At 42.6% G+C, this 13,033-nt stretch overlaps 1 long non-coding RNA gene across 1 annotated transcript in view; it reads left to right on the top strand.

The window, feature by feature from the left end:
* The window catches only part of LOC121029343 (uncharacterized), a 48,304-nt gene extending 36,200 nt beyond the window's left edge, over window positions 1-12,104 (top strand). Inside the window, exon 3 of the long non-coding RNA XR_005789688.1 lies at window positions 11,642-12,104. This is a non-coding gene — a long non-coding RNA (uncharacterized LOC121029343). The remainder of the gene's footprint in view (window positions 1-11,641) is intronic.
* Window positions 12,105-13,033: the final 929 nt, after the last annotated feature.

Below are 13,033 nucleotides of genomic sequence, written 5' to 3'. Positions count from 1 at the left end.
TCTTTCTTTCTTTCTTTCTTTCTTTCTTTCTTTCTTTCTTTCTTTCTAATGCTTATTTATTTTTGAAGGAGACAGAGAGAGACAGAGAGAGACAGAGCAAGAGAGTGGGGGAGGGGCAGAGAGAGGGAGACACAGAATCCAAAGCAGGCCCCAGGCTCTGAGCTGCCAGCACAGAGCCCAACATGGGGCTCGAACTCACTTGTTGTGAAATCATGACCTGAGCCGAAGTCGGACACCCAACCGACCGAACCACCCAGGCGCTCCTCTTCAACTGCTTCTTAATGCCAATGCTCCTTAATATCTTTCAGGTTCAATTATGTATTTTCGCAGTCTAAATATTCCTGCAAAGTTGTGTATTCCTACCTGGAAGTCTGGCCCTGCTTTTCCTCTAACACCCAGCCACTTTCCAAGTCCAAGCTCAATGTCACTGTCTCTAGGAGACCTTTGTTTTCCAAATTAGGATCCTGCTTTGTTTTTCTTAGTACCTGGTTCCTTTCCTTTAGAGTAATAAACATATAGAAATATATGTACAGGAAAATAATTTATAATTATATATTAAGATCTCCTACTTTGGCTGAAAGTTTCTCTCCCACATTTGGCTGTGTGCTCTAACAGGGAGGGACTCCTATCTGGACCGTGCAGCACCAGATGGAAGACAGCCAGGCGGCATTTCCCGAGTGAATAAATCGGTAAATATTGCCTCACTGTCTCAGAGTGGAGTTTCTGAGCTTCTTTGTCTCTATTCAGGAATCTTCGATTGCCATTATTCCTTACCAGTTCAGGTTAAGAATTTTGGAGTCCTTCCTTTGTTGCCAAGGGGATTTAATATTTAAAGGAGTTCAATAGCAATTTGCTTTGTAAAGAAAAAAAGTCGCTTGATTGTATAAATATTCCATATTGTTTTAAAGGTTGAATTTATTTTCTCGCAAATGTTCCCTTGTCTGCAGAGTTTCACTGCTAGGGCTGGGTCCTTCCACAACTGCTTAAACCCCACTCAGGTTTCAGTAATGGACACTTTCACCTCCTGCCACCCGCACAACACAGTTTAATTGCATTTGGGAAGACTCGCTTCCTTTTTGCTTGTGGGTGGCCACAGGCGGTAACTCTATCCTCATAACCTCTAGATGTCCAATCACTGTCAGGCCAGAGCCCGGTGGCTGTTGCTCAGTCCTGATGCCAGGCAAAGCCACAGGGAAAAAATGAAGCAGATTAATGAGTGCTAATTACTCTTGAGCCAGATGATCTCCTCTTAGTGTGACAAAATAGAACGATAGCCACCATACGGTCTGCTCAACTAGTCAGAAAGGTGGGGTTCTACAATCCAGATGCACGCACCGACACCCTTTCCTGGGAAACAAAACACAGCTGGGTAAACAAAGCAAAAAACCCCTCCCGGCTCTACTGTCAACCCCTGGTGACCGTCCACTTTGTCTTTTCCCTCTTATTCATAAGCATCTCAATAATTCAGTATCCACTTCGAATGCCTTGTGCTCTACATCACAGGCTATTTGACTGACGGTTGTTTAAACAGGAGAGGATGATATTTCTCCCTTAACAGGAAATCTGGACGTTGGTGGTTGCTGGTGTTTGTTCAGTGGCTCCCAAAGGCTGGTGTCTCTGATTCTTATATCTGTCAGAGGACGGATGCAGCCCCCAGCAGCCTCTGCTCACACATCCAGGTTCACCGGCAGGCAGGTGGCAGGGGCAGCTAGCGGCAAAGGTTTGCTGCTCACTCCCATTCTTTCTTCGCCAGGAGATGGAAACCTTCCTCATAAGCTTCCCAGCTTCCCTGATTGCCACCTTACATTTTTTTGGCCAGAACTAGGTTACATGACTTCTCCAGCTGGAAAATAAATGAATCATCAGTCGTCCAACCTTTATAGTAGGTAATGGAAAATGGAGAAGGGGATTGGAAGTGGCCTTTAAATAGGGACGCAGGGTCTGTAGAAGATCTGAACCTGAGACCTTGCACAGCTCTTTGCAATCTCATTTATTACAGGACGAAATCTTCACTCTTGGCGGCGACATTCTCCTTATACCTTAAGATGTTCCCCCTTCTCTCTTTGGTGCCATACCACCCATCTGACCTTTCCTTGAAAAACTATATGGCACCAAATCAGCAAATCACACATATATATCAGCAGAACATGTATTATTTTTAAAAGATTACATTTTCTTTTTATCTTCAAATGTTTTTCTCCCCACCTGTAGGGTATAGTTTTCTTCTTTCTATGGGCTTTCCCCAGGTACTGCAATTCCTAGAGTAATAAATGTAGACATTCATCCCAGATTGCAATTAATTTGATATTTACTATACAAATGAAATACAATAAGTAATTTTATGATTTGGGATGCATGGTGCATAGAAGCATTACTGTGAACTTCACTATATTTATTATATTTTGAAAAGGTAATGTGAGATAGACGCTCTCCTCACCCCCAGCCTTTCTAAAGTACACAGTTTAATCAAAATGTGTCCATGCTGGAGATGTTATCAAATACTAGTATCACTACTCAATACAGCCTCTAGCTTTAATCATCACAAAATTATTAGCACAAAACCTGTTGCTGAGTTGCTTCTACCTGTGGTATCATAAGTCACTGGGCGCCCCTGTGGATTCACAGTTCATTTCTCCAAGAATGGCAGGAAAAAATGGACAAATGTTCTTGGTAATTGTTGACAATTCAGTATGTCATGCTAGTAAGTTACCTAATGTGCTAACTTTTCACCTGAAAGGAAAAAAAAAAAAAAAGATCAAATCTGTATAATCTTCCTATAATTGTGATTACTTACAAAAATTGATTGACCTGAACTATTTAGTGTTTTTCATCTGTATATAATTAATAATAAATGAACTCTGCAAGCTGAACAATTTTTTTGAAATTCATTTATTTGATAGTCTTGGTTTGACCTCCTTGAAAATACCTTGCAGCTCTGCTTTTTGTTTGCTTCGTTGATTGGGCACGGGCAATCACTCATGCATAGAAATTCTTACTGACTTACTCAATGACACTTTCTCTTCTGCATACAAATGTTATCTCTAATTTTTTTTCTGCTGTCATCACATGTCCATGCGACATGATCTACAAATATGAAGACTGTGCTCATTCAGACAGAGTTCAGTGTTTAAATAAAATATATAGCAAAGTTAATCTGACACATACTTAATGATGTGTATAATTGTTATTGTGCTGCATGGTAATTTGGCATAAATGGTAAGCCACTCTTGTCATAGCAATGGAGAATATATTTATACAGACAGACTCAGCATTTTTATAATCAGCAGTGGGAAGAACTTGAAAGTGGGGCCGTAAGAATGGAAATGCAGTTTGGGGAAAGCCTCTCTCCCCTACCATATGATGCCTGAATATTTACCTGTTTTCTCCCAGCTCTAGCAGACCTTAAAGAAAGGTACCTATCATCTCAAGGTTTTTGCTATATTGATTTTTCCAGGATTTAGGTGGACTAGCATGTCAATCTACACCCGGGCTTCTTAAGCACTTAAATGTGGGTCTCCCACGTGGATCATTTTGGAAAGAAAAGAAACTGACTAAAGGACTAAAATGTCCAACAAGGCTCAATAAAACAAATAGGAAAGGAAATGATTTCCACATGGCATTATCTTAGCATAGGACCCCTTGGGAAGTGGCCCTTTATGTTCATGGGTGGAGAAGACAGAGAGGTTATATCCTTATCTTGAAAAGCCTATGTATAGCCAGTTGGGGTGTGGAAAACACTTCATGAGCCCAGGTGATCATGGTGGTAGATCTCCTAATTACTCACTTAATTTTTTTTATGTTTATTTATTTTTAAGAGAGAGAGAGAGACAGAAACAGAGTGTGAGCAGGGACGGGCAGCAAGAGAGGGAGACACAGAATCTGAAGCAGGCTCCAGGCTCTGAGCTGTCAGCACAGAGCCCGATGTGGGGCTTGAACTCACAGACTGCGAGATCATGACCTGAGTTGGAGTCGGATTCCCAACCGACTGAGCCATCCGGGCACCCCTCCTAATTACTCATTTGGTTGGTATGTTAGGCAGAATTCTAAACTTAAACTTGTTGATTAAAATTATTGAAGTTCCTTCTAATCTTAAACATTCTCATTTCACATAAGTATTCAGTCAGTTTGAAGTCTAGCTCTACCAGAAACATCGTAACACCCTGCACCTATTCTCCCACTTCTTGAGTTGGCATCTTGGTTCCATTGAGAGGGTACTGCCTTTCTGCATTCTCGTGGTGGTAGAAGAGAGATCCATGCAGTGAACTCTGGTTCACCCACTGGTCTTGGCTGTGAAATGGTTAGCCTGGGCTTCTCTCTGAGTAGTGACCACTAAGCTGGGACCGGTCCCATCACCGATTCTGCCGGTGTCTGCTGCAGATCCGTATACCATGTTTGTGCCTCTTTTACTTGGTCTGAGCCTCAGGTACTCCCTGGCCAACACAGCCTCACTCTGCTCCCTCTGAGCCCCTTCCATGTGTCTCTGGTTTGGAGGTTTCCACCTCCTCCCTTTGCCCTTGCAAGTCCAGTGGCAGAACCTCTGGTTGTAACTCAACATTGATCCACTTCTTCCTCTATCTCCAAAGGGCACGTGGAAACTTCTGGGTTTCATCCTCCCTGAGGAAGCTAGAATTCGGTCTTCCTTTGTCAGATCACACTATGCTGGCGAGTTTCTTTTGGTATGTGTACATTGCTGCAAAGATATAGGCCACTCTGCTTCCAAAATCTGGGATGTGAAGAAGAGTAAAGCTCCCTACACTCAGTGTCCCCAGGGATTTACCTATCACATTTCCGCCAACCTAGGATAAAACCTAAAGAGACAGACACACATGGCTCATCCCTGCCTCTCCTCCCTCAAATTCCTTTTTTACTATAATCCCTGTTCCTAGAAGAAGCTTATTAATTATTTTCCTTTCTATTCTTCCAGGAACATTCTGAGTACATTTGGACCAGGAAGGGAGGACTTCAGGCTCCCTAGTTCCTCGGCCATATTGGTAGAGAAACACAGGTTGGCCAATATCTAAACTGGAGGACATCTTGAAATAGTACACCCAATTACAATCTTTGCTGTAGTAAAAATCCCCCAATCTCAGGGGTATTTACTCTTATTTAGGGTCACTTCTCCCTTTTCCCAAAGCGCAAGAGCTAAATGTCTGCCTTGAATCTACTTTCTGATTCACCCCCACCCCAGGTCCTCTGAGGGTGGCTGGGCAAACTTGGGGACTAGTCAGTTCCTGTGTTTGTGGATACATCTGAGATCCAAGAAAGTCTGAGCTTTCCAGTACTGGCCATTCAGAGACCCAGGCCAGGTGTGCAGGTGGAGCTTCCTGGGAGCAAAAGTAAGTCTCAGATCTCGATTAGCTAGGGATGAGTTGTTTCTCCTATTTAAAGATAGTAGGATATATGAGATGCCACCTCCAAACCCAAACTCACATCTGTGTTCTCTTCAGCCATAGCTCTGTGACCCAGAAGGGAAAAAGGTGACAGCTGAGGTCATGTCTTGAGATCAGAATGCCTTCGCTTTCTATCTTTGTGAATTTCTCCAGCCAAACTTTGTTTCATATCCATAAGCTGTGGAGATACTTTCTGGCCTAAATATAGATTCAGAGTCTAATCTCTTTCTCCAAGGTATAATTTTTGAAGTATGTCCTGGGCCTGGGTTGCTGGCATAAGGCTTCACCCTGCTGAATGCGGCTCAGTCATTTCAAAGAGAAATAAGCTTATTTCCTTTACCCCACCCCTTTCCTTCTTTCTTTCTCCCTTTCTTTCTTTTCTTTTCTTTCTTTCTTTCTTTCTTTCTTTCTTTCTTTCTTTCTTTCTTTCCTTCCTTCCTTCCTTCCTTCCTTCCTTCCTTCTTTCTTTCTTTCTTTCCTTCCTTCCTTCATCTGCTAATTGTCTGTAGTTGCCTATATAAATAATTTGTATTCATTGTCCCGGCATCAGGGTTGTTGGACTTTCAAATTCTCATTTGTCACCTGTCAGCAGTACAAATACGTGCTTCCACAGCTTCTTAAGGATCCCAAATGGGCTTCTTCATGCAGCAAACGTGCAGATTTGTTTCCTCGGATGTGGAAAGGAAATGTAGCTTATTTAATTTGTCAGTAAGTGGTCTGCTGCCCCTCGTAAGCCTAAAGTCTGTACTATGCAATCATTTGAACAGCCCTTTTAGATAATACTCCGTATCCTTATGCAAAAATGCACATTTCCTCGTCATTCCACATCGCTACTGTCCAAGAGAGTATCTATGTGACTGAAGAGGTGGTATAGCTTGATGATGGAGTACAGCACGCTTGGATCCACATGGTGCTTCGTAAAAAGAAATACAACAGCATGCTTATAATACACACATGTATAATACTTTATATAATGTACTGAAATACAAACTCTCTCTGTGTCCATCCACCCATCCACATATGCAACGCTTTATGTTGTTTATGAAGCTCTTAAGGAACATCTTGACGAGGGATATTCCATGGCCATGTGCCCACTGAGGGCTGATAGTGCCATGTCTGGGTGCTCTATGGTGTGTGTTCCAGATGCCTAAGGCCTGTGTGTCTTGGCCTGTTTTCTAACTCTTGGTCAGGCCCATCCATCTTTCCTGAGGCTTTGGCCCCACCTTGGTTCTCACTGGCTTTGCAGACAATCCTGCTTCCTTGTGCTCCCACTCCCTATCCCCAGATCCCCATGAACCAGATGGAGCATGCGTTGGGCTCTTTCTTCTTTTTCTAGTCCAGATTTCCTCCAAATCACAACTGCTTCCTGTCCCCGAGAGCAGTGATCTGAATCCTAACTGCCCAGTTCTTGCTAAAGGATTTAGAAAATACTGACTCCCTTCAAGCCCATTGCCTTGCAGCAAAAAACCCATTTTGAATATTAGAAAGTGAAAATTAATTCTTTAAATTTTTTCTAAGGTTTATTTTTATTTTTGAGAGAGAGACAGAGTGTGAGCGTGGGAAGGGCAGAGAGAGAGGGAGGGAGACACAGAATCCGAAGCAGGATCCGGGCTCTGAGCTGTCAGCACAGAGCCTGACCCAGGGCTCAAACCCACGAACCTTGAGATCATGACCTGAGCTGAGGTCAGATGTGTAACCGACTGAGCCACCCAGGCGCCTCAAAAATTAACTCTTTAATTCTCTCTCCATTCCTAATGTAATAACCTTAATATCTCCTCTCCACTTGCAGCAAGCAGTTGTGTACCTCAGTCCAGCCAGAGAGAAAGTCGTGTACACAGTAATGCAGGAGAGGAAAACATGTTAATATTCTCAAGCTTATTACTTAAGTACACAGAGTGAACAATAGTGAATAAAATGGAACAATCTCGGCTTCTTGGAGCTATAGCCTGGTGAGAGGGACAGATATTATACAAATAAGTATATAACTCTAGTTTGTAGGCAGTGCTTTGAAGGAAAACAGCCGGTAAGAGAAAAAATGCCTGTGGTTGACAGTCGTAAGAGGCACAGGGTAGACAGGGGCATCAGGAAAGGCCCCTGTAGAAAAGATACGGAGACTTGAGGTTGAGTAGATGTTGGTCAGGAAACGTGCAGAGGAGAAAGTATTCCAGGTGGAGGGAACCACATATGGAATGGTTCTGAGGTGAGAGGTGTAAGAAAAAGCCAGCGGGGCACCTGGGTGGCTCAGTTGGTTAAGTGCCTGACTCTTGGTTTCGGCTCAGGTCATGATCTCATGGTTTTGTGAGTTCAAGCTCCCCCCCCCACCCCACCCCCCGCCCCGGGGGGGCCATGCACTGGCAGCAGGGAGCCTGCTTGGGCTTCTCTCTCTCCCTCTCTCTCTCTGCCCCTCCCCTACCTGTGCTGTTTCTGTCTCTCTCAAAATAAATAAATAAATGATTTGTGGGCACCTACTATGTGCCAGGCACTGTCCTGGGCCTGGAGATATGGTGACAGGGAAGACAGTACTTGTCTTCATGGAGCTTCCATTTGAAGCAAAAAGAATTTTCCTCCAGAGATTCTGTCTTGTGACAAATACATGCCCTCTGACGCCATTCTGCCTCCACCTGCCAGAGGGCAGCAGTCACAGCAGCCAGCCTGGCAGGGCATACCACCATTGAAGTCACCAAAGGTGACAGAATGGAGCAGGGTGTAGGAGCAGGAAATGAGAGATGGGCCTGTGTGATGTAAATCTTGCAGAGGGACGCGGAAATGCCCAGGCAGTAGCCTCTGAAGGAATCACTCAGCTGGGAGGGAGTGGTGAAGAAGAAGCTCTAGTTGCGGATAAATAAGAGCCGGCCGTCCAATTTCCCACTACTGTTAAACTTCCTCATTACATGACAAGGAGGATCATTTTATTCTAAATTTGTTCTTGGATAAATTAGGATGGCCACTGAGGAAGAATGGCTACATCTGTGTAGGCCATAAAAAGCAATGGAGCGTTTTCATTCGGATTCCCATAAGCCCGTGGTTTTGCAAAAGTTGATTGCTCGCATTTGGACGTGCCATTCAAAACACGCAGATTGTACACTCGAAACTACACGCTTCCAATGTGGCAAATGCGTCTAGAAAGTTAACTGGAAAAATCTGACGGGTACCCACAGCTGGCACTAATGCCTTTATAAAGGGGGTTTTGATGTATTGTAATAGTTACTAGGAATGAAATTGGAGGTATAGTATGACATACATTCAAAATATTAAAAAATAGTTTAAAGGATTCCGGGGAGAACCGATTTTTATTGGCCTATTATGGCTGATGAAAAAGGATGAGAAACATATATATGGTAATTAGTTATTTAGGCCTTACATCCTAATGAATGTACAGAATTTTCACACATAAATGGATCTTAATAGCTAACATAATTTTCAGATTTTAGGCTGGACCACATAAAATTCTTATCTAATGAATGCCAGGTGTTTTTTTTTAATAATAATGTCAAATTTTAATATAATTATAAGTAGAGAATCACAGACCTTTCCTTAGGCCTTTTTTTTTTTTAAAGACTGCTACCACACCATCTATTACAGTATTATAATTGTAAGCTCCTTCAGGTAGGGACAGAATCCGATTCATGCTTCTTTATTCTCAGACAACACTAGAGTACCATGTAAAGCCCCACATGCAGACGGTATTCATTATGGGTAGAGCCGATCAAAGAGCTGGCATCTGAACCGTCGGCTTAGAGAAACACAATCCACAAGGAAGGTAGCGATAAGCATGGGTTTCAGAGCAAGACTGCCTGGGTTCAAATCCCAGCTCTGCTACTTACCTGACCCTGCACCTCAGTGCCCCACAAAGTGAGGAGAATCATAGTAAATACCTCACAGGGTGGTAGTGAAGATTAAATGAGTTAGTTAAAACATGTAAAGCATTTTTTAAGTTTATTTATTTATTTTTAGATAGAAAGAGAGCACAAGCAGGGGAGGGGAAGAGAGAGAGAGGAGAGAGAGAATCTCAAGCAGGCTCAGCACTGTCAGCATAGAGCCTGATGCGGGACTCAAACTCATGAATGGTGAGACCATGACCTGAGCTGAAGGTAAGAGCTGGCTGCTCAACTGACTGAGGAACCCAGGTGCCAAGTCAAGAGCTGGATGCCCAACCAACTGAGCCACCCAAGTGCCCCAAACACATAAAGCATTTAGAACAATGCCTGGCACAAGGGAAAGACACAATAATATTAGCTACATTATATAAGTGTACATACTCAAAAAGAAAATATAAAATATAGCATTAATAAGCATTTTTCTACCCTTCCCCTCTACAAGTCTCCTTTCCAGACACATGCACATTTGCAGAAACATAAGCCTAAGCCTCTCATAAAAATAAAGAGAAGAGTTTCCTTCATAGGCTACCAGTAAAAATAATTTGGAGGCAGGCAGGGATCCTGATGTAGTGTCTGCCCCTTTAAATGAACCCAGCCTGCCCTTATAAACCTGAGATGGGATTATGTAAAAGGTCCCTGCAAGACCTCTAAGCTCTATCCCTGGACAAATTCCAAGTCATTTTCCATCTGCCAGTAGTGCTAATCCTTGATCTTGGCGTGATTAGATAATCTTTTCAGATATTAATTTATGTGGCTTTCTTCCTGCACCTTTTCTTTTATAATGCCCCTGACAACCTTCCTCTCTCTTCCTGCTCTGCCCCCATTCAAGCTGACCTTTGACCCAGCTCTGCTTCCCTGAGTAACTGGTGGAGGTGGGGGTGAGTTGGGGGACGTGATTAGGATGGAAAGCACTAGTAATCGGCACTGTCCCGACTTTCTTTGCTCAAAATCGATGCATGTAACGTTAATTAGAGGGTCTGTAAAGTTGGTAGAAAGGTTAAGTGAATTTGTAGAGGTAGAAGAGTCTAGAAGAAACACAAGGGGAGAAAGATTTCTTGCAATTTGGGGAGAGGTTCTATTATATTGTGATAGGGTTTGCAATCTAACTGTTTTACCAGTAAAAGAGCTCTGAATATTATTCTCTGACAAAGTTTCAAACCTACGATGTGCCTCCAGGATTGGCTGTGCAATACACTAGGAAGCTGGGATCACAGGCACCTCATGAAAGATTTCCAAATGCAAAGCTCAGGCTGGACGTGATAAAGAGCTGGCAGGCATGGGGACAAAGATTATGGGATTCTCCAAGTAAACCCTGTGGACAGCAGACCAAAATTCAGAGTGCCCCTTCCCTATGACTTGGTGATGGAGAAAGTTCTGGAATAGTAGCGAAACGCTGATGGATAGAGAAACCCCCAGAAATGACGGATATAATTTCCCACCTGTCTGGAAGAATGGGCCTCAAAATAAAAATTAACTTGATGTATACAAAATAGAGAAGTGTGATGGATTGAGCAGGTGTTTTTACCTTCTAGCAACCCTTCCCATTCCTTTTGCTAAGAGAACCTTGACCCCACTCGAGGGGTTTACATCTCCCTATTTGAGGACATGGGTGCAGCTGTAGCAGAGAGGGGAGGGCACAGGCCCAACTTAGATCAGACTCCCCTTCTTAGGACTTTGCTTCTTCTTTTTTTCTTTTTTTAATGTTTATTTTTGAGAGAGAGAGAGCACGAGTGGGGGAAGGGAAGAGAGAGAGGGAGACACAGAATCCGAAGCAGGTTCCAGGCTCTGAGTTGTCAGCACAGAGTGCGACATGGGGCTCGAAGCCATGGACCTCAAGATCATGACCTGAGCCAAAGTCGGATGCTTAACCAACTGAGCCACCCAGGTGCCCCTTTAGGACTCTGCTTCTTAAGAGGACAGATCCAAGCATCAAAGAACTGTTGGATCTGACTGGTCCCATTTAGGACTAATCAGTTCCTGCTTCCCACATCCAGGGTGCCCTGTGTTCTGCCTTCTGCAAGAGCAGTTCTTCAGCTCTGCCTTGATTCTGAGAACTGCTTCCTACACTCACACTACATTCCTCTTCAAGTGTTAAAGGCTTTGGTTAGAAATACAAGGTTAGACAGAATTGGCCTTTTTTGTTACAACCCCTAAAATGAACGGTTCCAGTAGCTGTTATACTGCCCTACTGTATGTAGCTTTGGATTGAGGAACCGGCGATGAATTGCAGTCATAGTTGGCCTAGGCTTTTTGCCAAGATAATGCATTTTGGCATCTCCTTTAGCCTTGCATACTGACCCTTCTGATAAGGAAGACTCATCTTTCCTTCTTGTCAGCCCAAGTGACAGAACCCTTTCACTCCCTCTCTCCCAGAATCTGCTTCACCAGGAGGAGGACCAGAGGGGTGGCCACTGCTCCAAAATCTCCTGATCAATTAAAAGATTATCCCTCATCCTCAGTACTTCCTAAAATGAATTTTGTTTCATTAATATCCAGTTTTCAAAACATTGGCATGAGCCTATCTTGTTCTGACCAGTAGCTGACATCAAAAGCCGAATTAAGTTTTGTTCCAAAGATAAAGTGTTTTAATAATTTCTCTTATATCCTCTTGTGTCCTTTCCTTTCATCTGTGTTGCAGCTTCGGTTTGCTATTTACAAATGTCATGTTGAAATTTTATTGTATGAAAAATTATCTCAAAATATTAGTGAATTCACAATTGCAATCCGATTTTGAATGTCTTCATTGTTTGTTTGTTTGTTTTGCCAAAATTTAATTTGAATATATATCAGGGTTGGTTTGAATCATTCAATAATAAAATTCATTTCATACCCCTTAGATACTTTCTTGATTTTGAGTGTTTCCATTTCTCCCCTTTTCTGCAGTTTTATCATCATAATATTTTTTTGTTGTTTGTTTTCTGGGTCTTTCTTTCTTTCTTTCTTTCTTTTTTAGAGAGAGAAAGAATGCACATGTGCACATGGGAGAGGGGTCGAGGGAGACGGAGAGAATTTTTTAATGCAGGCTCCATGCCCAGGGCAAAGCCCAAGCCGGGGCTCAGTCTTACAACCATGAGATCATGACCTGAGCCGAAATCAAGAGTTGGGTGCTTAACTGACTGAGCCAACCAGGTATCCCAATCATCTTAATATTTTAATACATAATTTAAGAGAAGATAAAGAGTACAATACTCAATATATTAATTAAAATTTTTTTAACACTTCATATTTGCAACTTATGTTGCAGCCCAAACCATTTTCAGAATAACAAAGAAAGTTAATCTAAAAAGTTCCTCGTATTTTTCTCTCTAAATATACTTTTATCAAACCTTTTTTAATTTGTATTTTATTTTTAATTTTTTTCATGTTTATATTTTAGAGAGAGAGAGAGAGAGAGTACAAGAGCACATGTGAGTGGGAGAGGGGCAGAGAGAGAGGGAGAGAGAGAATCCCAAGCAGGCTCCATGCTGTCAGCGTAGAGCCTGACTTGGGGTTTGATCCCAGAACCAAGAGATCATGACTTGAGCTGAAATCAAGAGTTGGACACTTAACCAACTGAGCCACCCAGGTGCCCTAATTTGTATTTTCTAAAGTCAAGTGATTGAATATTAAGAAATGGTCTAAACAAGCAGAGTGCCCAACACTCAGTAAGTGCTTAATTAAATACTTATTTAATAAGTGAACAAGGCAAGTTGATTTGACTTTCTTTTATTTGCTACAAACCATCGTACAGGGCATTAACCTACTCTTCTTCATCTGTCCCTTTTC

The sequence above is a fragment of the Herpailurus yagouaroundi genome, unplaced genomic scaffold (genome assembly GCF_014898765.1).
Source record: "Herpailurus yagouaroundi ecotype Mexico unplaced genomic scaffold, PumYag 28, whole genome shotgun sequence".
NCBI lineage: Eukaryota > Metazoa > Chordata > Mammalia > Carnivora > Felidae > Herpailurus > Herpailurus yagouaroundi.
Note: the sequence above shows the minus strand (reverse complement) of the source record. Positions and strands in the feature narration are given on the sequence as shown.